We start from the raw sequence: 22,681 nt of genomic DNA on the forward strand, positions 1-22,681 counted from the left end.
TATAAGCCTTATCGTGAACCGTCATTTCTATATACTCTTTGGGCTTCTTTCAAATAACCCGCCATGGTGATTGACCCGGCCCCTCCTGGGCGGGTCATGCCTGATAGTCCCCAACACAGGGGCTACTATGAACACTAGTAAAGTACACATCAATAACATGTATATCATATATACTTTTGTTCACTTTGCCATCCTTCTTATCTGCCAAGTATTTGGGGAAGTTCCACTTCGAGTGACCATTTCCTTTGCATTAGAAGCACTCAGTTTCAGGATTGGGTCTAGCTTTTTGGGCTTCTTCAAGGGAGTGGCACCTTGCTTTCCATTCTTCTTGAAGTTCCCTTTCTTTCCCTTGCCCTTTTACTTGAAACTAGTGGTCTTGTCAACCATCAAGACTTGATGCTTTTCTTGATTTCTACCTTCGCCGATTTCAGCCTCGCAAAGAGCTCGGGAATCGTTTTCGTCATCCCTTGCATATTATAGTTCGTTCCAGTAACTTAGTGATAGTGACTAGAGAACTCTATCAATCTCTATCTTATCTGTAAGATTAACTCCCACTTGATTCAAGTGATTGTAGTACTCATACATTCTGAGCACATGCTCACTGGTTGAGCTATTCTCCTCCATCTTGTAGGAAAAATACTTGTCAGAGGTCTCATACCTCTCGACTCAGGCATGAGTCTGAAATACCAATTTCAGCTCTTGGAACATCTTATATGCTCCTTGGTGTTCATAACATTTTTGAAGTCCCGGTTCTAAGACGTAAAGCATGGCGCACTAAACTATCAAGTAGTCATCATACTGAGCTTGCCAAACGTTCATAACGTCTGCATCTACTCCTGCAATAGGTCCATCACCTAGCGGTGCATCAAGGACATAATTCTTCTGTGCAGCAATGAGGGTAATCCTCAGATCATGGACCTAGTCCGCATCATTGCTACTATCATCTTTCAACTTAGTTTTCTCTAGGAACATATCATAAATAAAACGGGGAAGCTATACGTGAGCTATTGATGTATGACATAATTTGCAAATATTATCAGGACTAAGTTCATGATAAATTAAAGTTCAATTAATCATATTACTTAAGAACTCCCACTTAGATAGACATCCCTCTAATAATCTAAGTGATCACGTGATCCAAATCAACTTAACCATGTCCGATCATGACGTGAGATGGAGTAGTTTTAATGGTGAACATCACTATGTTGATCATATCTACTATATGATTCACGTTCGACCTTTCGGTCTCAGTGTTCTGAGGCCATATCTGCATATGCTAGGCTCGTCAAGTTTAATCCAAGTATTCCGCGTGTGCAAAACTGGCTTGCACCCATTGTGTGTGAACGTAGAGCTTATCACACCCGATCATCACGTGGTGTCTCGGCACAACGAACTGTTGCAACGGTGCATACTCAGGGAGAACACTTATACCTTGAAATTTAGTGAGGGATCATCATATAATGCTACCGTTGTACTAAGCAAAATAAGATGCATAAAAGATAAACATCACATGGAATCAAAATATGTGACATGATATGGCCATCATCATCTTGTGCCTTTGATCTCCATCTCCAAAGTACCGTCATGATTTCCATCGTCACTGGCATGACACCATGATCTCCATCATCTTGATCTCTATCAACGTGTCGTCACATGGCCGTCTCGCCAACTATTGCTTTTGCAACTATTGCTATCGCATAGCGATATAGTAAAGCAATTATACGACGCTTGCATCTTGTGCAATAAAGAGACAACTATAAGGCTCCTGCTAGTTGCCGATAATTTTAACAAAACATGATCATCTCATACAACAATTTATATCTCATCATGTCTTGACCATATCACATCACCACATGCCCTGCAAAAACAAGTTAGACGTCCTCTACTTTGTTGTTGCATGTTTTATGTGGCTGCTACGGGCTTCTAGCAAGAACCGTTCTTACCTACGCATCAAAACCACAACGATTTTTCGTCAAGTGTGTTGCTTTAACCTTCAACAAGGACCGGGCGTAGTCAAACTCGATTCAACTAAAGTTGGAGAAACAGACACCCGCCAGCCACCCCTATGCACAGCACGTCGGTAGAACCAGTCTCATTAACACGGTCATGTAATGTCGGTCCGGACCGCTTCATCCAACAACACCGTTGAATCAAAGTAAGACGTTGCTAGTAAGCAGTATGACTATTATCGCCCACAACTTTTTGTGTTCTACTCATGCATATAACATCTACGCATAGACCTGGCTCAGATGCCACTGTCTGGGAACGCAGTATTTCAAAAAAATTCCTATGATCACGCAAGATCTATCTAGGAGATGCATAGTAGCAAGAGGGGAAAGTGTGTCCACGTACCCTCGTAGACCGAAAGCGGAAGCATTTAGTAACCCGGTTGATGTAGTCGAACGTCTTCGCGATCCAACCGATCCTAGCACCGAACGTACGGCACCTCCCTGTTCAGCACACATTCATCACGATGACATCCCTTGAGCTCTTGATCTAGTTGAGGTCGAGGGAGAGTTCTGTCAGCATGACGGCATGGTGACGGTGATGATGAAGTTACCGGCGCAGGTCTTCGCCTAAGCACTACATCGATATGACCGAGGTGTGTAACTGTGGAGGGGGGCACCGCACACGGCTAAGAGAAGACTTGGTGTGCCTTTGGGGTGCCCCCATCCCACGTATATAAAGGAGGGGGGAAGAGGAGGCCGGCCCAAGCACTACTAGGGAAAACCCTGGTAGTAGCGCTTGAAATATGCATAGCAGTAGCGCTGGGTCCAGCGCTACCACTAAGGTGCTACAGCTAACTAGTAGCAGTAGCGCTGGAAAGGGAGTGCTACTACTACTTGTAAGTAGCATTAGCGCTTGTTCTAAAAAGCGCTGCTACTACTTGTAAGTAGCAGTAGCGCTTGTTCTAAAAAGTGCCGCTGCTAAATTTTCCTATATTTTTAAAAATACATCTTATTTTCATTGTGTGGTTTTATATATAGTACTTTCATCATATGATTTTATGACCATGATTACTTATTATATATAACTGTGGGTGAAATGAACCTGGATTAGATTCAAGTGAAGCCAACATGTGGTGCACATCGAAAGTACTACTAATCCAAACTCTATTAAGTTTGGATTAGTACTTTCGATGTGCACCACATGTTGGCTTCACGAGTTTGGATTAGTAGTACTTTCGATGTGCACCACATGTTGGCTTCACTTGAATCTAATCCAGGTTCATTTCACCCACAGTTATATATAATAAGTAATCATACTCATATAACAACTTAGCATCATGTATCATCGATCATAATAATAAATAACTCATCATTGGTATCATAATAACAAGTCATACTCAACATCATCGATCATACAACTTCTACTCGATACCACATCATCATCATAGTCATCTAACCAATCCTACTTAGTTGTTCTTAGCACATGATCATGAGTATTATTAACTAGGACCTACTACCTTATCGTATGTAAAATAGCATAAAACAAGATAGGCCCTGACTCTCCATTATGGAGAATGGAGATTATCCTGTCTTCAATTCTTGCCTTTCGCATAATGTTGCTTCCAAGTACCTCCTTACGACTGTCCATACATTTTTCCATTCTTTGATTTTCATGTCTCCACTTCTTTTAGAAATCCAATATGGACAGGTGAGATTCGTATGATGACCTGGCTGTATGTTCAAAACATCAAGGCGACCATTCTGATACATCAGATGAGGCACACAATCATTCGGGATTTTTTGTTGAAAAACATAGTAATAACTTCGTAGGTAGCAATGTAGTTAAGTTTTAAAAGAATTTATGCAAAAGATGCACGGATGTCATAATACTAAAACTCTTACCATGACATCTCCATGGATGTTACTGTAGTTTAACACGTGCACTAGTGGCACGTATTGACCATAATGTGGACGACTTTTATAATAGATATTATAATTCTCAAGATCAGTACAAAATGTGGCCAGATGATTTTTCTCCTGATAAGTTAACTCAGAGCCATCGGTGTAGTAGGTTCTGTCTACCATGTTCCGCACATTGTTTGATCAATGAAAATAAGTTGTCAATGGAAATAAGCTGTCAACTATTTTGAAATGAACAATATAAATTAGTTAATAACTATGTTTGAGAAACTCAAATAGCAGTAGAATTGGAAGTGTACCAACAAGGACCCAAATGTCCATATTGTCTTGGTCGATGTTAGGATCACCAAGATCCATGGTGACAAGCATACCCTCATAAAAACCATACATCTTGCAAAGTGCTTCCCAATTTTTGCAACCAAAATGGGTTACGCTCTTAGAATTATACAGATTTACTTCAAAATCCACATCATGATGGGTCCTTAGGTGAATTTTCTTTGTTTCGAAATTTTCATGGTCTTCAAAACCCATCCTCTCCAAGACATAGCGTCTTGCATGGCATGGGATAAGCTACTCAAATTGTAAAAGATGAAAATTACACGTTGAAATAGTTGAAGTCATGCTTAATTACGCAAAAACACACTTGTCGTCGTTACGTGCCGTTTCAACATCGTAGGTCTCCTCGAGCTTAATGCTGAAGCACCGATCTTCGTCTAGGTGAGGCCTGTCGCACAGACCTCGGTCGTCGTGGCACCAGCTGCACTCCCCCGAGAGACTTTCGTCGTTCGATGACGACATTTCCTACGTTCATAATTCAAAGATTAAACTTGTACAATTCAATATATGTACTATAAAAATTAAATTAGATCATTATTATTCATCACAGGTTGACTATCGGTCTGCCGAGTCTATATGGTGGAGACTCTCCCTCACTGATTCCTCTCTGACATTTGCGACCGTCGGTGTTGGTCGTTGCTCCTCCTTTCCCTAATGCATAACAAAGGTCTAGCACAAGGAAAAGAAGGAGAAAAGACCCCCACAACAACAGTCGGGCTTCTTCGTCCTCTCTCATATATGGTGGATACACTCCCTCACTGATTTTTCGACCTTCGGTGATGGAGCCTCAACAGACTTAAAGTCAACCTGAAATGTCATTTAATTATTTTTCGAGAAAATCCAGGCCACTCGATATTTCCTACATATTCTAGCACAAGTCATGCCAGAATTCACAGAATAATCCGGCATGACCTTTGCTAAAAAAGGACATATCGAGCGCCTGAAATTTGTCGAAACGAAAATTAATCAACACTCCGGCAAAACATAGGCCGCTATAGGAGGTGTAACCTGCAAACATGGCTGGCCACTTGGGCAAGCACATATCCTATTTGAGCAACACAAGATATACATGTTTATATCTACATCATATGAGCATTCAAGATATACACCTAGATTCTATTAACTACTCCTAATTAAAAACCTACATTTTAAACATGCTTCGATCATAACTGGGGTTCATACTATGTTATTCTAAGATTAAACACCTAAAATACCTAAATTAAATTAACAACATGGGGTGGCTGGTCTCACCTCGATCGAGGTCGGAGGGGGTCGGTGACGGGGACAGGGGCGGGGATGATGCAGGGGCTCCTTGATCTCTGCAAAAACAAAATATAAACAAAAACATTATCATTGTAATCTTAGGACTTAGTGAAACTCCATAAGATACATTGAATTATTCTATTCAAATTTACTTATAATTTCCTATTTTTTTCAAATTTTCTTATTCAAATTTACTTATAATTTCCTATTCTTTTCAAATTTACTTATTCAAATTTTCTAAAAAAATTCTAGTCTATTCAAAAGACCAACATTTACCTTTTTTCAATTTCATATTTTATTCTATTCAAAATTACTTATTCAAAATTTCTAAAAATTTCCTATTCTATTCAAAAGACCTACATTTACTAAAAAAATTCAATTTCATATTTTTTCTATTCAAATTACTTATTCAGATTTTCTAAAAACAGAATATACTAAAAACCTACATTTACTTTAAAAAATCTAAAAATTCTAAAAACTTCCTATTCTATTTACAGAAAGGGAGAGGTGGAGGTGGGAGGAGGAGGAGGAGGAGGTGGTGGAGGAGGAGAGAGCAGGAGGGGGAGGAGGAGGATGGGGTCGCCGGAGAGGGAGGAGGAGGGGGTCCCTGGGGAAGAGGGAGGGGGAGGGGGCCGCCGGGGGAGAGGGAGGAGGAGGGAGGCACCTTGGGGGTGGAGGAGGATGACGATGATGGAGGAGGAGGAGGGACGGCGGCGACGGCGACGGAGCGACGTACGATGTGAGTGTGAGGGGGGAGTGAGGGGACGCGCGCGTGGGGTGGTTTTGGATAAGGGCTTTAGTGATAGTTCTTGTTTCTAACAAGCGCTACTGCTACGATCAATAGCAATAGCGTTTTTCTTAACCAACGCTACTACTAAGGCTATGATCATTAAGACATCAAATTAAAAAATGCATTGGTCATCATCGATCTTTTTGTGTAGAATCTAAATTGTCAATAGGAATCCTCGCCGGTTTAAGAACCGGCGAAGATTCCTATTGCGGCCACAGATCCTACGCATAGAGTTCGACGAAGACCAAGTGGTTGTGATGGTTTGAGAAGCACCATATTTAAGGTGGTAAAAATTCTGTTTGCGGAGCGAGGTGGGACTAAACTTTGGGCTAGGAGGGGGACTGAATTTATCAGTAGCGCTGGTCGGGGAAAAAGCACTGCTTCTATGATCGGTAGTAGTAGCGCGTTTTATAGGTTCAGCGTTGCTGCTCTTTCCTTGAACAAGCGCTACTGGTGAACTCCTACCGTTAGCATGCAAAAAATGCATCAAATTAAAAAATGCATTGGTCATCTTCGAGCTTTTGTGTAGAATCTAAATTGTCAGTATGAATCTTCGCCTGTATAGGTACATGCGAGGATTCATATTGCCACAAATCCTACACATAGAGTTCAAGGAAGACCAACTGGTTGTGATAGTTTGGGAAGCACCATATTTAAGGTGGTAAAAATTCTGTTCATGGAGCGAGGTGGGACTAAACTTTGGTCAAAGGAGGGGCTAAATTTAGCAGTAGCGCTGGTCAGAGGAAAGCGCTATTGCTACCTACAATAGCAGTAACGCTTTTTGCACCCCAGCGCTACTAGTATGCCTGGCCTGCTAGCAACGATTTGGAAATTATAGTAGTAGCGTGTTTTGTAGCTACAGCGCTACCGTTAAGCGCATAGTAGTAGCGCTTTCTGCGGCCAAGCGCTACTAATAATTAGTAGCAATGTTGCCTTTTAAAAAAGCGCTACTAGTAAGCTCCTATCTATAAGGTTTTCCCTAGTAGTGAAGGGGGGCGCGCCATAGGGGGGAGTCCTACTTGGACTCCCGGTCCCAGTAGGAGTCGCCCCCCCCCCTTTCCTATTCCAACTAGGAGAAGGAGGGAAGGAGGAAGAGGAGAGAAGGAAGGAAGGGGCACCGCCCCCACCCCTTGTCCAATTCGGATAGGCAAGGGGGGTGCACGCCACTTCCTGGCCGGCCCTCTCTCTTCTCCACTAAGGCCCATGGTGGCCCATTAACCTCCCAGGGGGGAAGCATTCCGGTGTCCGAATGTAACCTTCCAATATATGAATCTTTACTTCTCGACCATTTTGAGACTCCTCGTCATGTCCGTGATCTCATTCGGGGCTCCGAACAAACTTCGGTCATCAAATCACATAACTCATAATACAAAATCTCATCAAACGTTAAGCGTGCGGACCCTACGGATTCGAGAACTATGTAGACATGACCGAGACACATCTCCGGTCAATAACCAATAGCGGAACCTGGATGCTCATATTGGCGCCTACATATTCTACGAAGATCTTTATCGGTCAAACCGCATAACAACATACGTCATTCCCTTTGTCATTGGTATGCTACTTGCCCGGGATTCGATTGTCGGTATCATCATACCTAGTTCAATATCGTTACCGGCAAGTCTCTCTACTCGTTCCTTAATGCATCATCCCATAACAAACTCATTAGTCACATTGCTTGCAAGGCTCATAGTGATGTGCATTAACGAGAGGGCCCAGAGATACCTCTCCGATACATGGAGTGACAAATCCTAATCTCGATCTATGCCAACCCAGCAAACCTCTTCAGAGACACCTATAGAGCATCTTTATAATCACCCAGTTATATTGTGACGTTTTATAGTACACAAGGTGTTCCTCTGGTATTCAGGAGTTGCATAATCTCATAGTCAGAGGAATATGTATAAGTAATGAAGAAAGCAATAGCAATTAAACTTAATGATCATTATGCTAAGCTAATGGATGGGACTTCTCCATCACATCATTCTCTAATGATGTGATCCTGTTCATCAAATGACAACACATGTCTATGGTCAGGAAACATAACCATCTTTGATCAACGAGCTAGTCAAGTAGAGGCATACTAGGGACACTCTGTTTTTTATATGTATTCACACATGTACTAAGTTTCCGGTTAATACAGTTCTAGCACGAATAATAAACATTTATCATGATATAAGGAAATATAAATAACAACTTTATTATTGCCTCTAGGGCATATTTCCTTCAGACTGTGTGTCCGGGATTGTGTGTCCTGAGGTTTAAATACCTAGCCGCTCCAACCAGACATACGACTGTCACAATAGTTGGAACATGTCTACCAAATCACTGTCTTCACCAAGCTACTGGTTCTATTTCCTCAACCCTTTCATTTCCTCATTTCTGTGTAGAAGTACTTGATCATTACTATTTGAAGACTTTGAATGAAGACTTTCTCAATTTCCTCAATCCTAATTCTTCAGTCACCTTGTCTTCAACTTGCTTATCCTGTGTTTATGCTACTTCTACTCTGTGCTTGTTTTCATTTCATCATGATGACTGTGCTACTACTCTGTTATGCTTGCATCTGAGTACTTATTCCGCTGCTAAGTGGTTCGTTGCTTAGGAATTTCCTCACCCTGAAATTCCTCCATGACGAATTTGTAAAAATCGCCTATTCACCCCCCCTCTAGTCGCTATAACGCACTTTCAATGTGGTGATCAAAGCATATGGTTTTAAACAGACTTATGGTGAAGCCTGTATTTACAAGAAAGTGAGTGGGAGCTCTGTAGCATTTCTAATATTATATGTGGATGACATATTGTTGATTGGAAATGATGTAGAATTTCTGGATAGCATAAAAGGATACTTGAATAAGAGTTTTTCAATAAAAGACCTCGGTGAAGCTACTTATATTTTGGGCATCAAGATCTATAGATATAGACTTTCAAAAGCACATACCTTGACAAGATTTTGAAGAAGTTCAAAATGAATCAGTCAAAGAAAGGGTTCTTGCCTGTGTTGCAAGGTGTGAAGTTGAGTAAGACTCAAAACCCGACCACGGCAGAAGATAGAGAGAGAATGAAAGTCATTCTGTATGCCTCGGTCATAGGTTCTATAAAGCATGCCATGCTGTGTACCATACATATTGTGTACCTTACCAAGAGTATAGCAAGGGGGTACAATAGTGATCCAGGAGTAGATCACTGAACATCGGTCAAAATTATCCTTAGTTACCTAAGAGGACTAAGGAAATGTTTATCGGTTATGGAGGTGATAAAGAATTCGTCGTAAAGAGTTACGTAGATGCAAGCTTTGACACTGATCTAGATGACTCCAAGTCTCAATCTAGATATGTATTGAACATGAGAGCAATTAGCTAGAGTAGCTCCATGTAGAGCATTGTAGACATAGAAATTTGCAAAATACATACGGATCTGAATGTGGCAGGACCATTGACTAAAACTTCTCTCACAAGCAAAACATGATCACACCTTTGTACTCTTTGGGTGTTAATCACATAGCGAGGTGGACTAGATTATTGACTCTAGTAAACCCTTCAAGTGTTGGTCAAATGGAGATGTGATCTACGGGTGTTAATCACATAAATATGTGAACTATTGGTGTTAAATCACATGGCGATGTGAACTAGATTGTTGACTCTAGTGCAAGTGGGAGACTGAAGGAAATATGCCCTAGAGGCAATAATAAAGTTGTTATTTTATATTTCCTTATATCATGATAAATTTTTATTATTCATGCTAGAATTGTATTAACCGGAAACTTGATACATGTGTGGATACATAGACAAAACACTATGTACCTAGTAAGCCTCTACTAGACTAGCTTGTTAATCAAAGATGGTTAAGTTTCCTAACCATAGACATGTGTTGTCATTTGATGAACGGGATCGCATCATTAGGAGAATGATGTGATGGACAAGACCCATCCGTTGGCATAGCATGTTGATCGTTCAGTTTTATTGCTATTGCTTTCTTCATGACATATACATATTCCTTTGACTATGAGATTATGCAACTCCCGAATACCGGAGGATGATACTTCTCACACGTATCTACTTTTCCAAACACTTTTGCCCTTGTTTTGGACTCTAACTTGCATGATTTGAATGGAACTAACTCGGACTAACGCTGTTTTCAGTAGAATTGCCATGGTGGTATTTTTGTGCAGAAATAAAAGTTCTTGGAATGACCTGAAAATCAACGGAGATTATTTTTGGAATATATAAAAAATACTGGCGAAAGAATCAAGGCTAGGGGAGCCACACCCTGTCCACGAGGGTGGGGGCGCGCCTACCCCCCTGGGCGCACCCCCTGCCTCGTGGGCCCCTTGGTGCTCCTCCGACCCCAACTCCAACTCTATATATTCGTGTTCAGGGAGAAAAAAATAAGAGAGAAGGATTCATCGTGTTTTACGATATGGAGCCGCCGCCAAGCCCTAATCTCTCTCGGGAGGACCGATCTGGAGTCCGTTCGGGGCTCCGGAGAGGGGAATCTATTGCCATCGTCATCATCAACCTTCCTCCATCACCAATTTCATGATGCTCACCGTCGTGCATGAGTAATTCCATCGTAGGCTTGCTGGACGGTGATGGGTTGGATGAGATTTATCATGTAATCGAGTTAGTTTTGTTAGGGTTTGATCCCTAGTATCCACTATGTTCTGAGATTGATATTGCTATGACTTTGCTATGCTTAATGCTTGTCACTAGGGCCCGAGTGCCTTGATTTTAGATCTGAACCTATTATTTTTCATGAATATGTGTGAGTTCTTGATCCTATCTTGCAAGTCTATAGTCACCTATTATGTGTTATGATCCGTTAACTCTGAAGTGACAATAATTGGGATACTTACCGGTGATGACCGTAGTTTGAGGAGTTCATGTATTCACTATGTGTTAATGCTTTGGTCCGGTACTCTATTAAAAGGAGGCCTAAATATCCCTTAGTTTCCAATAAGACCCCGCGGCCACAGGAGGGTAGGACAAAAGATGTCATGCAAGTTCTTTTCCATAAGCACGTATGACTATATTCGGAATACATGTCTGCATTACATTGGTGAACTGGAGCTAGTTCTGTGTCACCCTATGTTATAACTATTGCATGAGGAATCGCATCCGACATAATGATCCATCATTGATCCATTGCCTACGAGCTTTTCATATATTGTTCTTCTCTCATTTACTTTTCGTTGCTACTGTTACAATCACTATAAAACCCAAACTATTACTTTTGCTACCGTTACCACTACTATCATATTACTTTGCTACTAAATACTTTGCTGCAGATATTAAGTTTCCAGGTGTGGTTGAATTGACAACTCAACTGCTAATACTTGAGAATATTTTTTGGCTCCCCTTGTGTTGAATCAATAAATTTGGGTTGAATACTCTACCCTCGAAAACTGTTGCGATCCCCTATACTTGTGGGTTCTCAAGACTATTATCTGGCACCATTGCTGGGGAGCATAGATCTATTCTTTAGTCACTTGGGATTTATCTCTGCTGGTCACTATGAAGAACTTGAAAGATCAAAGAACCAAGATTTTTCCCTCAACTACGAGGGGAGGTAAGGAACTGCCATCTAGCTCTGCACTTGATTCACCTTCTGTTTTGAGTAAACTTGCGACACCTACACCTGCTATTCATTCTGATATGTCTCATGTTATTGATGATGCCACTTCTGTTTTGCATGATACTTATGATGAAACTACTTCTATGCTTGATAATACTATGCCATTAGGTGAATTTCTTGATGAACAACTTGCTAGGGTTAGAGAGAATGAAATTATTGAAACTGATAATATCAATGAAAGTGATGATGAAGATTCTCCCCCTAGATATGAATTGCCTATTGTGCCTGAGGGTTATGTTATGGATGAAGAAACTACGAGAGACTTTCTTGCTTGCAATGATAGATATGATCTTAAGAAATTATTAGCTAAGCTTAAAGAAAAGTCTTTGAATGCTAGAATGAAATATGACCCTGCTTTTGCTACTTCACCTATCTTAATTACTGATAAGGATTATGATTTCTCTGTCAATCCTGAGTTGATTACTTTGGTTGAATCTGATCCTTTCTATGGCTATGAATCTGAAACTGTTGTGGCACATCTTACTAAATTAAATGATATAGCCACCCTATTTACTCATGATAAGAAAACTCGCTATTACTTTATCCTTAAGTTGTTTCCGTTCTCATTAAAGGGTGATGCTAAAACATGGTTTAATTCTCTTGATCCTGGTTGTGTGCGTAGTCCCCAGGATATGATTTATTACTTATCTGCTAAATATTTCCCCACTCATAAGAAACAAGCTGCCTTAAGGGAAATATATAATTTTATGCAAATTGAAGAAGAGAGTCTCCCACAAGCTTGGTGGAGGCTTCTCCAATTACTTAATGCTTTGCCTGATCATCCTCTCTAGCAAAATGAAATACTTGATATCTTTTATAATGGACTAACTGATGCTTCCAGAGATTACCTGGATAGTTGTGTTGGTTGTGTTTTCAGGGAAAGAACTGTTGATCAAGCTGAATTGCTATTGAATAATATGTAGAGTAATGAAAATGATTGGACACTTCCTGAACCAACTCCTAAGCCAACTCCGAAGAAAAGGGGTATTCTATTTCTCAGTCCTGAAGATATGCAAGATGCAAAGAAATCTATGAAATAAAAAGGTATTAAAGCTGAAGATGTTAAGATTTACCACCTATTGAAGAAATACATGGTCTTGATAACCTGACACAGGTAGTAAAGGTAAATTCTCTCTATAGAATTGATGAAGGTGATATTCCTCGTTATAAGTCTACTAGCCAATGCTTAGATGAGTTTGATAATTTTATTGTTAAACAAGAAAACTTCAATGCTTATGTTGGTAGACAATTGAAACGCAATGCTAATATGGTTGTACACTTGAGTGATTATTTGTCTAGAGTTAAAGGAGAACTTAAACTTATTAGTAAACATGCTTCTATGGTTACCACTCAATTTGAACAAGTACTTAAGGCTCAGAATGATTTTCTCAATGAATTAAATAATAAGAAAAATGATAATGCTATTAGAGTTATGACTAGAGGGGGTAAAATGACTCAGGAACCTTTGTATCCTGAGGGCCATCCTAAGAGAATTGAGCAAGATTCTCAGAGAACTAATGTTGATGCACCTAGTTCTTCTAAAAGGAAGAAAAAGAAAAATGATAGGACTTCGCATGCTTCTAGTGAACCTGTTGTTGACACACCTGAGAATCCCAATGATATTTCTATTTCTGATGCTGAAACACAATCTGGTAATGAACATGAACCTAGTGATAATGTTCATGTTGATTCTCAACCAAGCAATGACAATGATGTAGAGATTAAACCTGCTGTTGATCTTGATAACCCACAATCAAAGAATCAACGTTATGATAAGAGAGACTTCGTTGCTAGGAAGCACGGTAAGGAAAGAGAACCATGGGTTCAGAAACCCATGCCTTTTCCTCCTAGACCATCCAAGAAAAAAGATGATGAGGATTTTGAGCGCTTTGCTGAAATGATTAGACCTATCTTTTTGCGTATGCGTTTGACTGATATGCTTAAAATGAACCCTTATGCTAAATACATGAAGGATATTGTTACTAATAAAAGAAAGATACCGGAAGCTGAAATTTCCACCATGCTTGCTAATTACACTTTTAAGGGTGGAATACCAAAGAAACTTGGAGATCCAGGAGTACCAACTATACCATGCTCCATTAAAAGAAACTATGTTAAAGCTGCTTTATGTGATCTTGGAGCCAGTGTTAGTGTAATGCCTCTCTCTTTATATCATAGACTTGATTTGAATAAGTTGACACCTACTGAAATATCTTTGCAAATGGCTGATAAATCAACTGCTATACCTATCGGTATTTGTGAGGATGTGCCTGTTGTGGTTGCAAACGTTACTATTTTAACGGACTTTGTTATTCTTGATATTCCCAAGGACGATAGTATGTCGATTATCCTTGGTAGCCCTTTTTGAATACTGCAGGGGCTGTTATTGATTGCAACAAAGGCAATGTCACTTTTCATGTTAATGGTATTGAGCATACGGTACACTTTCCGAGGAAACAACCTCAAGTATACATTATCAATTCTATTGGAAAATTTTCAACAATCACCATTGGAGGTTTTGAATTTCCTCTTCCTGCTGTCAAGAAGAAATATGATATTATTATTGTTGGGGATGTGCATATCCCCATTGAGGTAACCTAGTGTTATTCGAAATTTCTCCAGTTTCATGTTATTCGAAATGAATTTGTTAACAAGACCTGATCAACCTTGTTAGTGGATTCCTTTTGATGAGCATGAGATGGGTGAAGTTAGAAAGCACAAATTTATGTACCCTCTTTTTACTTTCTGTTATTTATATTAAATAAACCAAAAAAAATATTTTCTGTCTGTTTTCTGTATTATCCTTGCAATAAAAAATACCCCGAAAATAGAAGTTCTCCAAATGCCCTGAAAATGAAATATGATTTTTTCCCAGAATATTTAAGAATTATTGGCACTGAGAACACACCAGGAGGCCTCACCATGTGCCCACGAGGGTGGAGGGCGCGCCCACCCCCTAGGCGCGCCCCCTGCCTCGTGGATCCCACGTGGGTCCCCTCCACTTATCCTTGCACCCACACACTTCGTCTTCCTCCAGAAAAAATCATCCACCAGCTCAAACCCGTGTTCTAGCTCATCTTGTTGCCATTTTCGATCTCCTTGCTCAAAGCTGCATTCACAAAACTGCTTTGGGGGATTGTTCTTCGGTATGTGACTCCTTCAATGGTCCAATTAGTTTTTGTTCTAGTGCTTTATTTGTTGTAAATTTTTGCTGCTTAGGTGACCCTGTTCTTGAGCTTGCATGTCAAATTTATGTGGTCAAAAGTAGTTTTAATGCATGATATAGCCTCTAGGCACTTGCAGGAGTAGTTGCTACCAATTTTGTTGAGTTGGATTCACTTTTATTTTAAGTTACTAAAAATTTCAGAAATTTTCAGAAAAAGATGAAGAGATTTTTGATGGGGAAACGAGGAAAGTTTCCGATGCAAGAATCACTAGCATACATTTTCCTGTTCTATGTTACTTTGCAATATTTGCTAGTAGATGCTTAATTGGTCGCGGGAACTGCGGAAATCTTAGTGCCCTGATATTGTTATTTTGCGCCATGCTTTGTTTCGTGATACCACTTTCAGTTTAGGCACTATTGTTGCTAAACGGTTAAATCTGAACCGTACAAAGGGTCCCATCTTGGGAGGCATCTTCGCCTCGCGCCTTGCTACACACTTTAACATACCTATTAGGCATTATGAGAAAGAGGAAAAGCTGCTTCCTCATATTTTGCTAGATTATAAGAGCATGGTAGCACATGATTTTATTGTTAAGAATAAGAAGAAGATGCTTAACTATAGACTGATGTTTGATAAGAAGCACGTTGAGACTATTACCTTGCCTGCTCCCTCTTTGTTTAACATATTTTCAGGCACGTATCTTATTCTGTCGGAGGCTGTTCAGGCATACCAGAGCCTGACATCAGCTCCAGAGCCGGAGCCACTATCTGATCCTCACCGTCAGTCTGTTTATCAGTGGGATCCAGAGGAGATCGCCAATCAGTGGCACCCCGAAGACCCTCCTCAGTACGACCCCAGCTACAACTTTGATCCATGGGCATAGACCAACTTAGGCCAAAAGCCTAAGCTTGGGGGAGCATGTATTTCTCACTGACATTACATTCATGTTCACACACTCATGCCAGTTGTCGGTTCTCATACTTTTTCATTGTATCATCCATGCTAGTTTATTTTATTTTTAAGCTTTCTTATTGTGTGTTTGAAAAACCTTAATAAAAACAAAAAGATTAGTTGTAGCTTTTAGCTAGTTTACTTTTCATTCCCGTAGTAGTAGTAATTAAAAAGAAAACCCAAAAAGATTTCTCATTCTTCTTTTGCATGTTGGGAGCTTTCCCGTGTAAATAGTTCCTTTCTTTTCCTTGGGGTCGAGAGGAGAAGACCACGATGAAAATGTTGAGTGGCTCTCATATGCATTATTGTTGATCTAACAAAGAGCCCATATTACATTGTCTTATCTATTGAGTTGAATGCTTGCAGATTCCGGCTTAGTCCAATGCACGTGCACTATTATTATTATCCACACTATTCGTTCGTGCAAGTGAAAGGCAATAATGATGATTATATGATGAACTTATTGAGATGAGAAAAGCTGGTATGAACTCGACCTCTCTTGTTTTTGTAAATATGATTAGTTCATCGTTCCTGATTCAGCCTATTATGAATGAAACATGTTTGCAATGACAATTAGATATTATAGTTGCCCATGTCATGCTTAATTTGCTAGGAGTTTATAATGGTTTACCTTGCGTTCCAACATGCTATTAAAATGGTTGTGATATGGTATGATAGGGTGGTATCCTCCTTTGAACGATTCGAGTGGCTTGACTTGGCACATGTTCACGCATGTAGTTGAAACAAAATCAACATAGCCTCCATGATATTTATGTTCATGGTGAATTATATCCTACTCATGCTTGCATTCAGTGTTGATTAATTCTAATTCATGTTCATGACTGTTGTCGCTCTCTAGCTGGTCGCTTCCCAGTCTCTTTCTAGCCTTCACTTGTACTAAGCGGGAATACTGCTTGTGCATCCAACTCCATAAACCCCAAAGTTATTCCATATGAGTCCACCATACCTTCCTATATACGGTATCTACCTGCCGTTCCAAGTAAATTTGTATGTGCCAAACTCTAAACCTTCAAATAAACATTCCGTTTTGTATGCTCGAATAGCTCATGTATCAACTAGGGTTGTCTGTATCTTCCATGCTAGGTGGGTTATTCTCAAGAGGACTGGACTCTGCTCCTCACTCACGAGAAAATGGTTGGTCACCGGGATGCCCAGTCCCATGCTCAAATCAAATCAAAATAATTGCAAACAAAAATCCCCCAGGATTGTTGTTAGTTGGAGGCACCCGTTGTTTCGGGCAAGCCATGGATTGATGCTTGTTGGTGGTGGGGGAGTATAAACTTTACCACTCTGCTTGGGAACCGCCTATAATGTGTCTAGTATGGAAGATATCGAGATCTCTCGGTTGTTATGTTGACAATGAAAGTATATCGCTTAAAATATTATTCATCCCTATTTCAAAACCGAGCTCTGGCACCTCTACAAATCCCTGCTTCCCTCTGCGAAGGGCATATCTATTTACTTTTATGTTGAGTCATCATCCTCTTATTAAAAAGCACCAGTTGGAGAGCACCGCTGCCATTTGCATGTACTATTATTAGTTTACATTGAGTATGATTGTGACTGGATCTCTTTTACCACGAATTACAATTTCCAGTCAGTCCTTGATCTTTAGGGGTGCTCTGCATTTATGTTTTGTGGTCTCAGAAAGGGCTAGCGAGATACCATCTTGTTATATCATATTATGATTGTTTTGGGGAAGTGTTGTCATCCAAGATTTATTATTATTGCTCGCTAGTTGATTATGCCATTGATATGAGTAAACATGCGACCTAAATGTTATTGTGAATATGGTTAGTTCATAATCTTTGCTGAAAAATTGAATGCTGGCTTTACATATTTACAACAACAAGAGCAAACAAAGTTTGTAAAAGTCTTTCTTTATCACTTTCAGTTTGTCAACTGAATTGCTTGAGGACAAGCAAAGGTTTAAGCTTGGGGGAGTTGATGCGTCTCCAATGTATCTACTTTTCCAAACACTTTTTCCCTTGTTTTGGACTCTAACTTGCATGGTTTGAATGGAACTAACCCGGACTGACGCTGTTTTCAGTAGAATTGCCATGGTGTTATTTTTGTGCAGAAATAAAAGTTCTTGGAATGACCTGAAAATCAATGGAGATTATTTTTGGAATGTATAAAAAATACTGGCGAAAGAATCAAGGCCAGGGGGCCCACACCCTGTCCACGAGAGGGTGGGGGCGCGCCTACCCCCCTGGGCGTGCCTCCTGCCTCGTGGGCCCCCTGGTGCTCCTCCGACCTCAACTCCAACTCTATATATTCCTTTTCGGGGAGAGAAAAAAATAAGAGAGAAGGATTCATCATGTTTTATGATACGGAGCCGCCACCGAGCCCTAATCTCTCTCGGGAGGGCTGATCTAGAGTCCGTTCGGGGCTCCGGAGAGGGGAATCCGTCGCCATCGTCATCATCGACCTTCATCCATCACCAATTTCATGATGCTCACCGTCATGCGTGAATAATTCCATCGTAAGCTTGCTGGATGGTGATGGGTTGGATGAGATTTATCATGTAATCGAGTTAGTTTTGTTAAGGTTTGATCCCTAGTATCCACTATGTTCTGAGATTGATGTTGCTATGACTTTGCTATGCTTAATGCTTGTCACTAGGGCCCGAGTGCCATGATTTCATATCTAAACCTATTATGTTTTCATGAATATATGTGAGTTCTTGATCCTATCTTTCAATTCTATAGTCACCTATTATGTGTTTTGATCCGTTAACCCCGAAGTGACAATAATCGGGATACTTACCAGTGATGACCATAGTTTGAGGAGTTCATGTATTCACTATGTGTTAATTCTTTGGTCCGGTACTCTATTAAAAGGAGGCCTTAATATCCCTTAGTTTCCAATAGGACCCCGCTGCCACGGGCGCTGCCACGGGAGGGTAGGACAAAAGATGTCATGAAAGTTCTTTTCCATAAGCACGTATGAACTGGAGCTAGTTCTGTGTCACCCTATGTTATAACTATTGCATGAGGAATCGCATCTGACATAATTACCCATCACTGGTCCATTGCCTATGAGCTTTTCATATATTGTTCTTCGCTCATTTGCTTTTCCATTGCTACTGTTACAATCACTATAAAACCAAAACTATTACTTTTGCTACTGTTACCACTACTATCATATTACTTTGCTACTAAATACTTTGCTACAGATATTAAGTTTCCAGGTGTGGTTGAATTGACGACTCAGCTGCTAATTCTTGAGAATATTCTTTGGCTCCCCTTGTGTCGAATCAATAAATTTGGGTTGAATACTCTACCCTCGAAAACTGTTGCGATCCCCTATACTTGTGGGTTATCAAGGAACACCTTGTGTGCTATCAAACGTCACAACGTAACTGGGTGATTATAAAGATGCTCTACAGGTTTCTCCGAAGGTGTTTGTTGGGTTGGCATAGATCGAGATTAGGATTTGTCACTCCGAGTATCGGAGAGGTATCTCTGGGCCCTCTCGGTAATGCACATCATGATAAGCCTTGCAAGCAATGTAACTAATGAGTTAGTCGCGGGATGATGCATTACGGAACGAGTAAAGAGACTTGCCAATAATGAGATTGAACTAGGTATGAGGATACCGACGATCGAATCTTGGGCAAGTAACATACCGATGACAAAGGGAATGGCGTATGTTGTCATCACGGTTTGACCGATAAAGATCTTCGTAGAATATGTGGGAACCAATATGAGCATACTGGTTCCTCTATTGTTTATTGATCGGAGATGTGTCTCGGTCATGTCTACATAGTTCTCGAACTCGTAGGGTCTGCACGCTTGACGTTTGATGACGATTTGTATTATGAGTTGTGTGTTTTGGTGACCGAAGATTGTTCGGAGTCCCGAATAAGATCATGGACAAGACGAGGAGTCTCGAAATTGTCGAGAGGTAAAGATTGATATATTGGATGATGATATTCGGACACAAGAATGGTTCCGGAATATTTCGGGTATGTATTGGAGTACCGGGAGGTTACCGGAACCCCCCGAGGAAAGTAATGGACCAACATGGGCCATAGGGTAGAGAGAGGGCAGTCCACAAGGGGTGGCGCGCATCCCCCCATGGGCAGTCCGAATTGGACAAGGGGAGGGGTGCGGCCCCCCTTTCCTTCCCCCTCTCCCTCTCCTTCCCCCTTTCCCCCTTCGAAAGAAGGAAGGGGGGACTTGTACTAGGAGTCCTAGTCGGTCCCCCCCATGGCGCGCCCCCTTAGGCCGGCCTCCTCCCCTCCTCCTTTATATACGGGGGCAGGGGCACCCCAAAGCACGTCAATTGTTCTTAGCCATGTGCGGTGCCCCCTCCACCGTTTACTCCTCCGGTCATATTGTCATAGTGCTTAGGCGAAGCCCTGCGCGGATCACTTCACCATCACCGTCATCATGCCGTCGTGCTGACAAAACTCTCCCTCGACACTTTGCTGGATCAAGAGTTCAAGGGACGTCATCTATCTGAATGTGTGCAGAACTCAGAGGTGATGTACGTTTGGTACTTGATCAGTTGGATCGCGAAGACGTTCGACTACATTAACCGTGTTAAACTAACGCTTCCGCTATTGGTCTATGAGGGTACGTGGACACACTCTCCCCCTCTTGTTGTTATGCATCTCCTAGATAGATCTTGCATGACCGTAGGCTTTTTTTTTGAAATTGCATGCTACGTTCCCCAACACTAATGCATAACCCCAAAACGATAGTGGTAAATCGATAAGATACATCACAGATCGCACCATATCTAATAAAGTGTGGTTATGATGTTCGGACACACCATTACGCAGTGGTGTTCCAGGTGGCGTGAGTTGTGAAACTATTCCACATTGTTTTAAATGAAGGCCAAACTCATAACTCAAATATTCGCCTCCGCGATCAATTCGTAGAAACTTTATTTTCTTGTTACGATGATTCTCCACTTCACTCTGAAATTCTTTGAACTTTTCAAATGTTTCAGACTTGTGTTTTATTAAGTATATATAGCCATATTTGCTCAAATCATCTGTGAAGGTCAGCAAATAACGATACCCACCACGAACCTCAACACTAATTGGACCGCATACATCGGTATGTATTATTTCCAATAAGTCATTGGCTCACTCCATTGTTCCGGAGAACGGAGTTTTAGTCATCTTTCCCATGAGGCATGGTTCACAAGTATCAAATGATTCATGATCAAGTGATTCCAAAAGCCCATCTGCATGGAGTTTCTTCATGCGCGTTACACCAATATGACCTAAATGGCAGTGCCACAAATATGTTGCATTATCATTATCAACTTTGCATATTTTGGCATCAATATTATGGATATGTGTATCACTACGATCGAGATACAGTAAACCATTTACATTGGGTGTATGACCATACAAGGTTTTATTCATGTAAACAAAAAAACAATTATTCTCTTACTTAAATGAATAACCGTGTTGCAATAAACATGATCCAATCATATTCATTGTGATGGGCTAAGTTGGGACACCCCTGCAGGGTATAAACTTTCGAGAGTTGTGCCCGCGGTTATGTGGCAGATGGAATTTGTTAATATCCGGTTGTAGAGAACTTGACACTTAACTTAATTAAAATGAATCAACCACGTGTGTACCCATGATGGTCTCTTTTCGGCGGAGTCCGGGAAGTGAACACGGTCTTGTGTTATGCTTGAACGTAAGTAGTTTCAGGATCACTTCTTGATCACTTCTAGCTTCTCGACCGTTGCGTTGCTTCTCTTCTCGCTCCCATTTGCGTATGTTAGCCACCATTTTGCTTAGTGCTTGCTGCAGCTCCACCTCACTATGCTTTCCTACCCATAAGCTTAAATAGTCTTGATCTCGCAGGTGTGAGATTGCTGAGTCCTTGTGACTCACGGATACTTACAAATAGTTGCAGGTGCCGAGGATACCAGTGCAGGTGATGCTACCGAACTCAAGTGGGAGTTCGACGAGGATTCGGTCCATTACTATGTTTTCTTTTCCTGATGATCAGTAGTGGAGCCCAGTTGGGATGATCGGGGATATATCATTTGGGGTTGTCTTCCTTTATTTTGGTTCCGTAGTCGGACCTTTGATTGTACTTTGGATGTTGTATGCATTATTTATGTATTGTGTGAAGTGGCGATTCTAAGCTAGCTCTTTATCCCTTTCTTATTTAGTACATGGGATTGTGTGAAAATTACCCCTCTTGCGACAAAACTACCATGCGGCTGTGCCTCTAAGTCGTGCCCCAACACGTGGGAGATATAGCCGCATTGTGGGTGTTACAAGTTGGTATCAGAGCCGACCCTCGCGGTTACACGGATGTTTGCGGATAGGTGCACGGTCATGTTGTTCATGATGTTTGTGACCCGCATGGCACACGGCATGGCACATGTACCGGACTGGATGCACAGACGTATGTGCCAAGAGCGAACGTTCCTGTGGCCCGACTAGGACGTCGGTTCCTCTGAGTGGGGGTGTATGTGATAGCCTGGCTTAATAGGAATGATATACTACTCATATCAATAAGGAATTCCTTCTTTTCCGGAAGCCCATTCAGACAGAACTCCAAAGTTAAGCGTGCTCAACTTGGAGTAATTTCAGGATGGGTGACCGACCGGGAAGTTGCTCCCGGGCGCGCACGAGTGAGGACAAAGTGCGCAGAAAAGACTAG

Source organism: Triticum urartu, chromosome 6, assembly GCF_003073215.2.
Source record: "Triticum urartu cultivar G1812 chromosome 6, Tu2.1, whole genome shotgun sequence".
NCBI classification, from domain to species: Eukaryota; Viridiplantae; Streptophyta; class Magnoliopsida; order Poales; family Poaceae; genus Triticum; species Triticum urartu.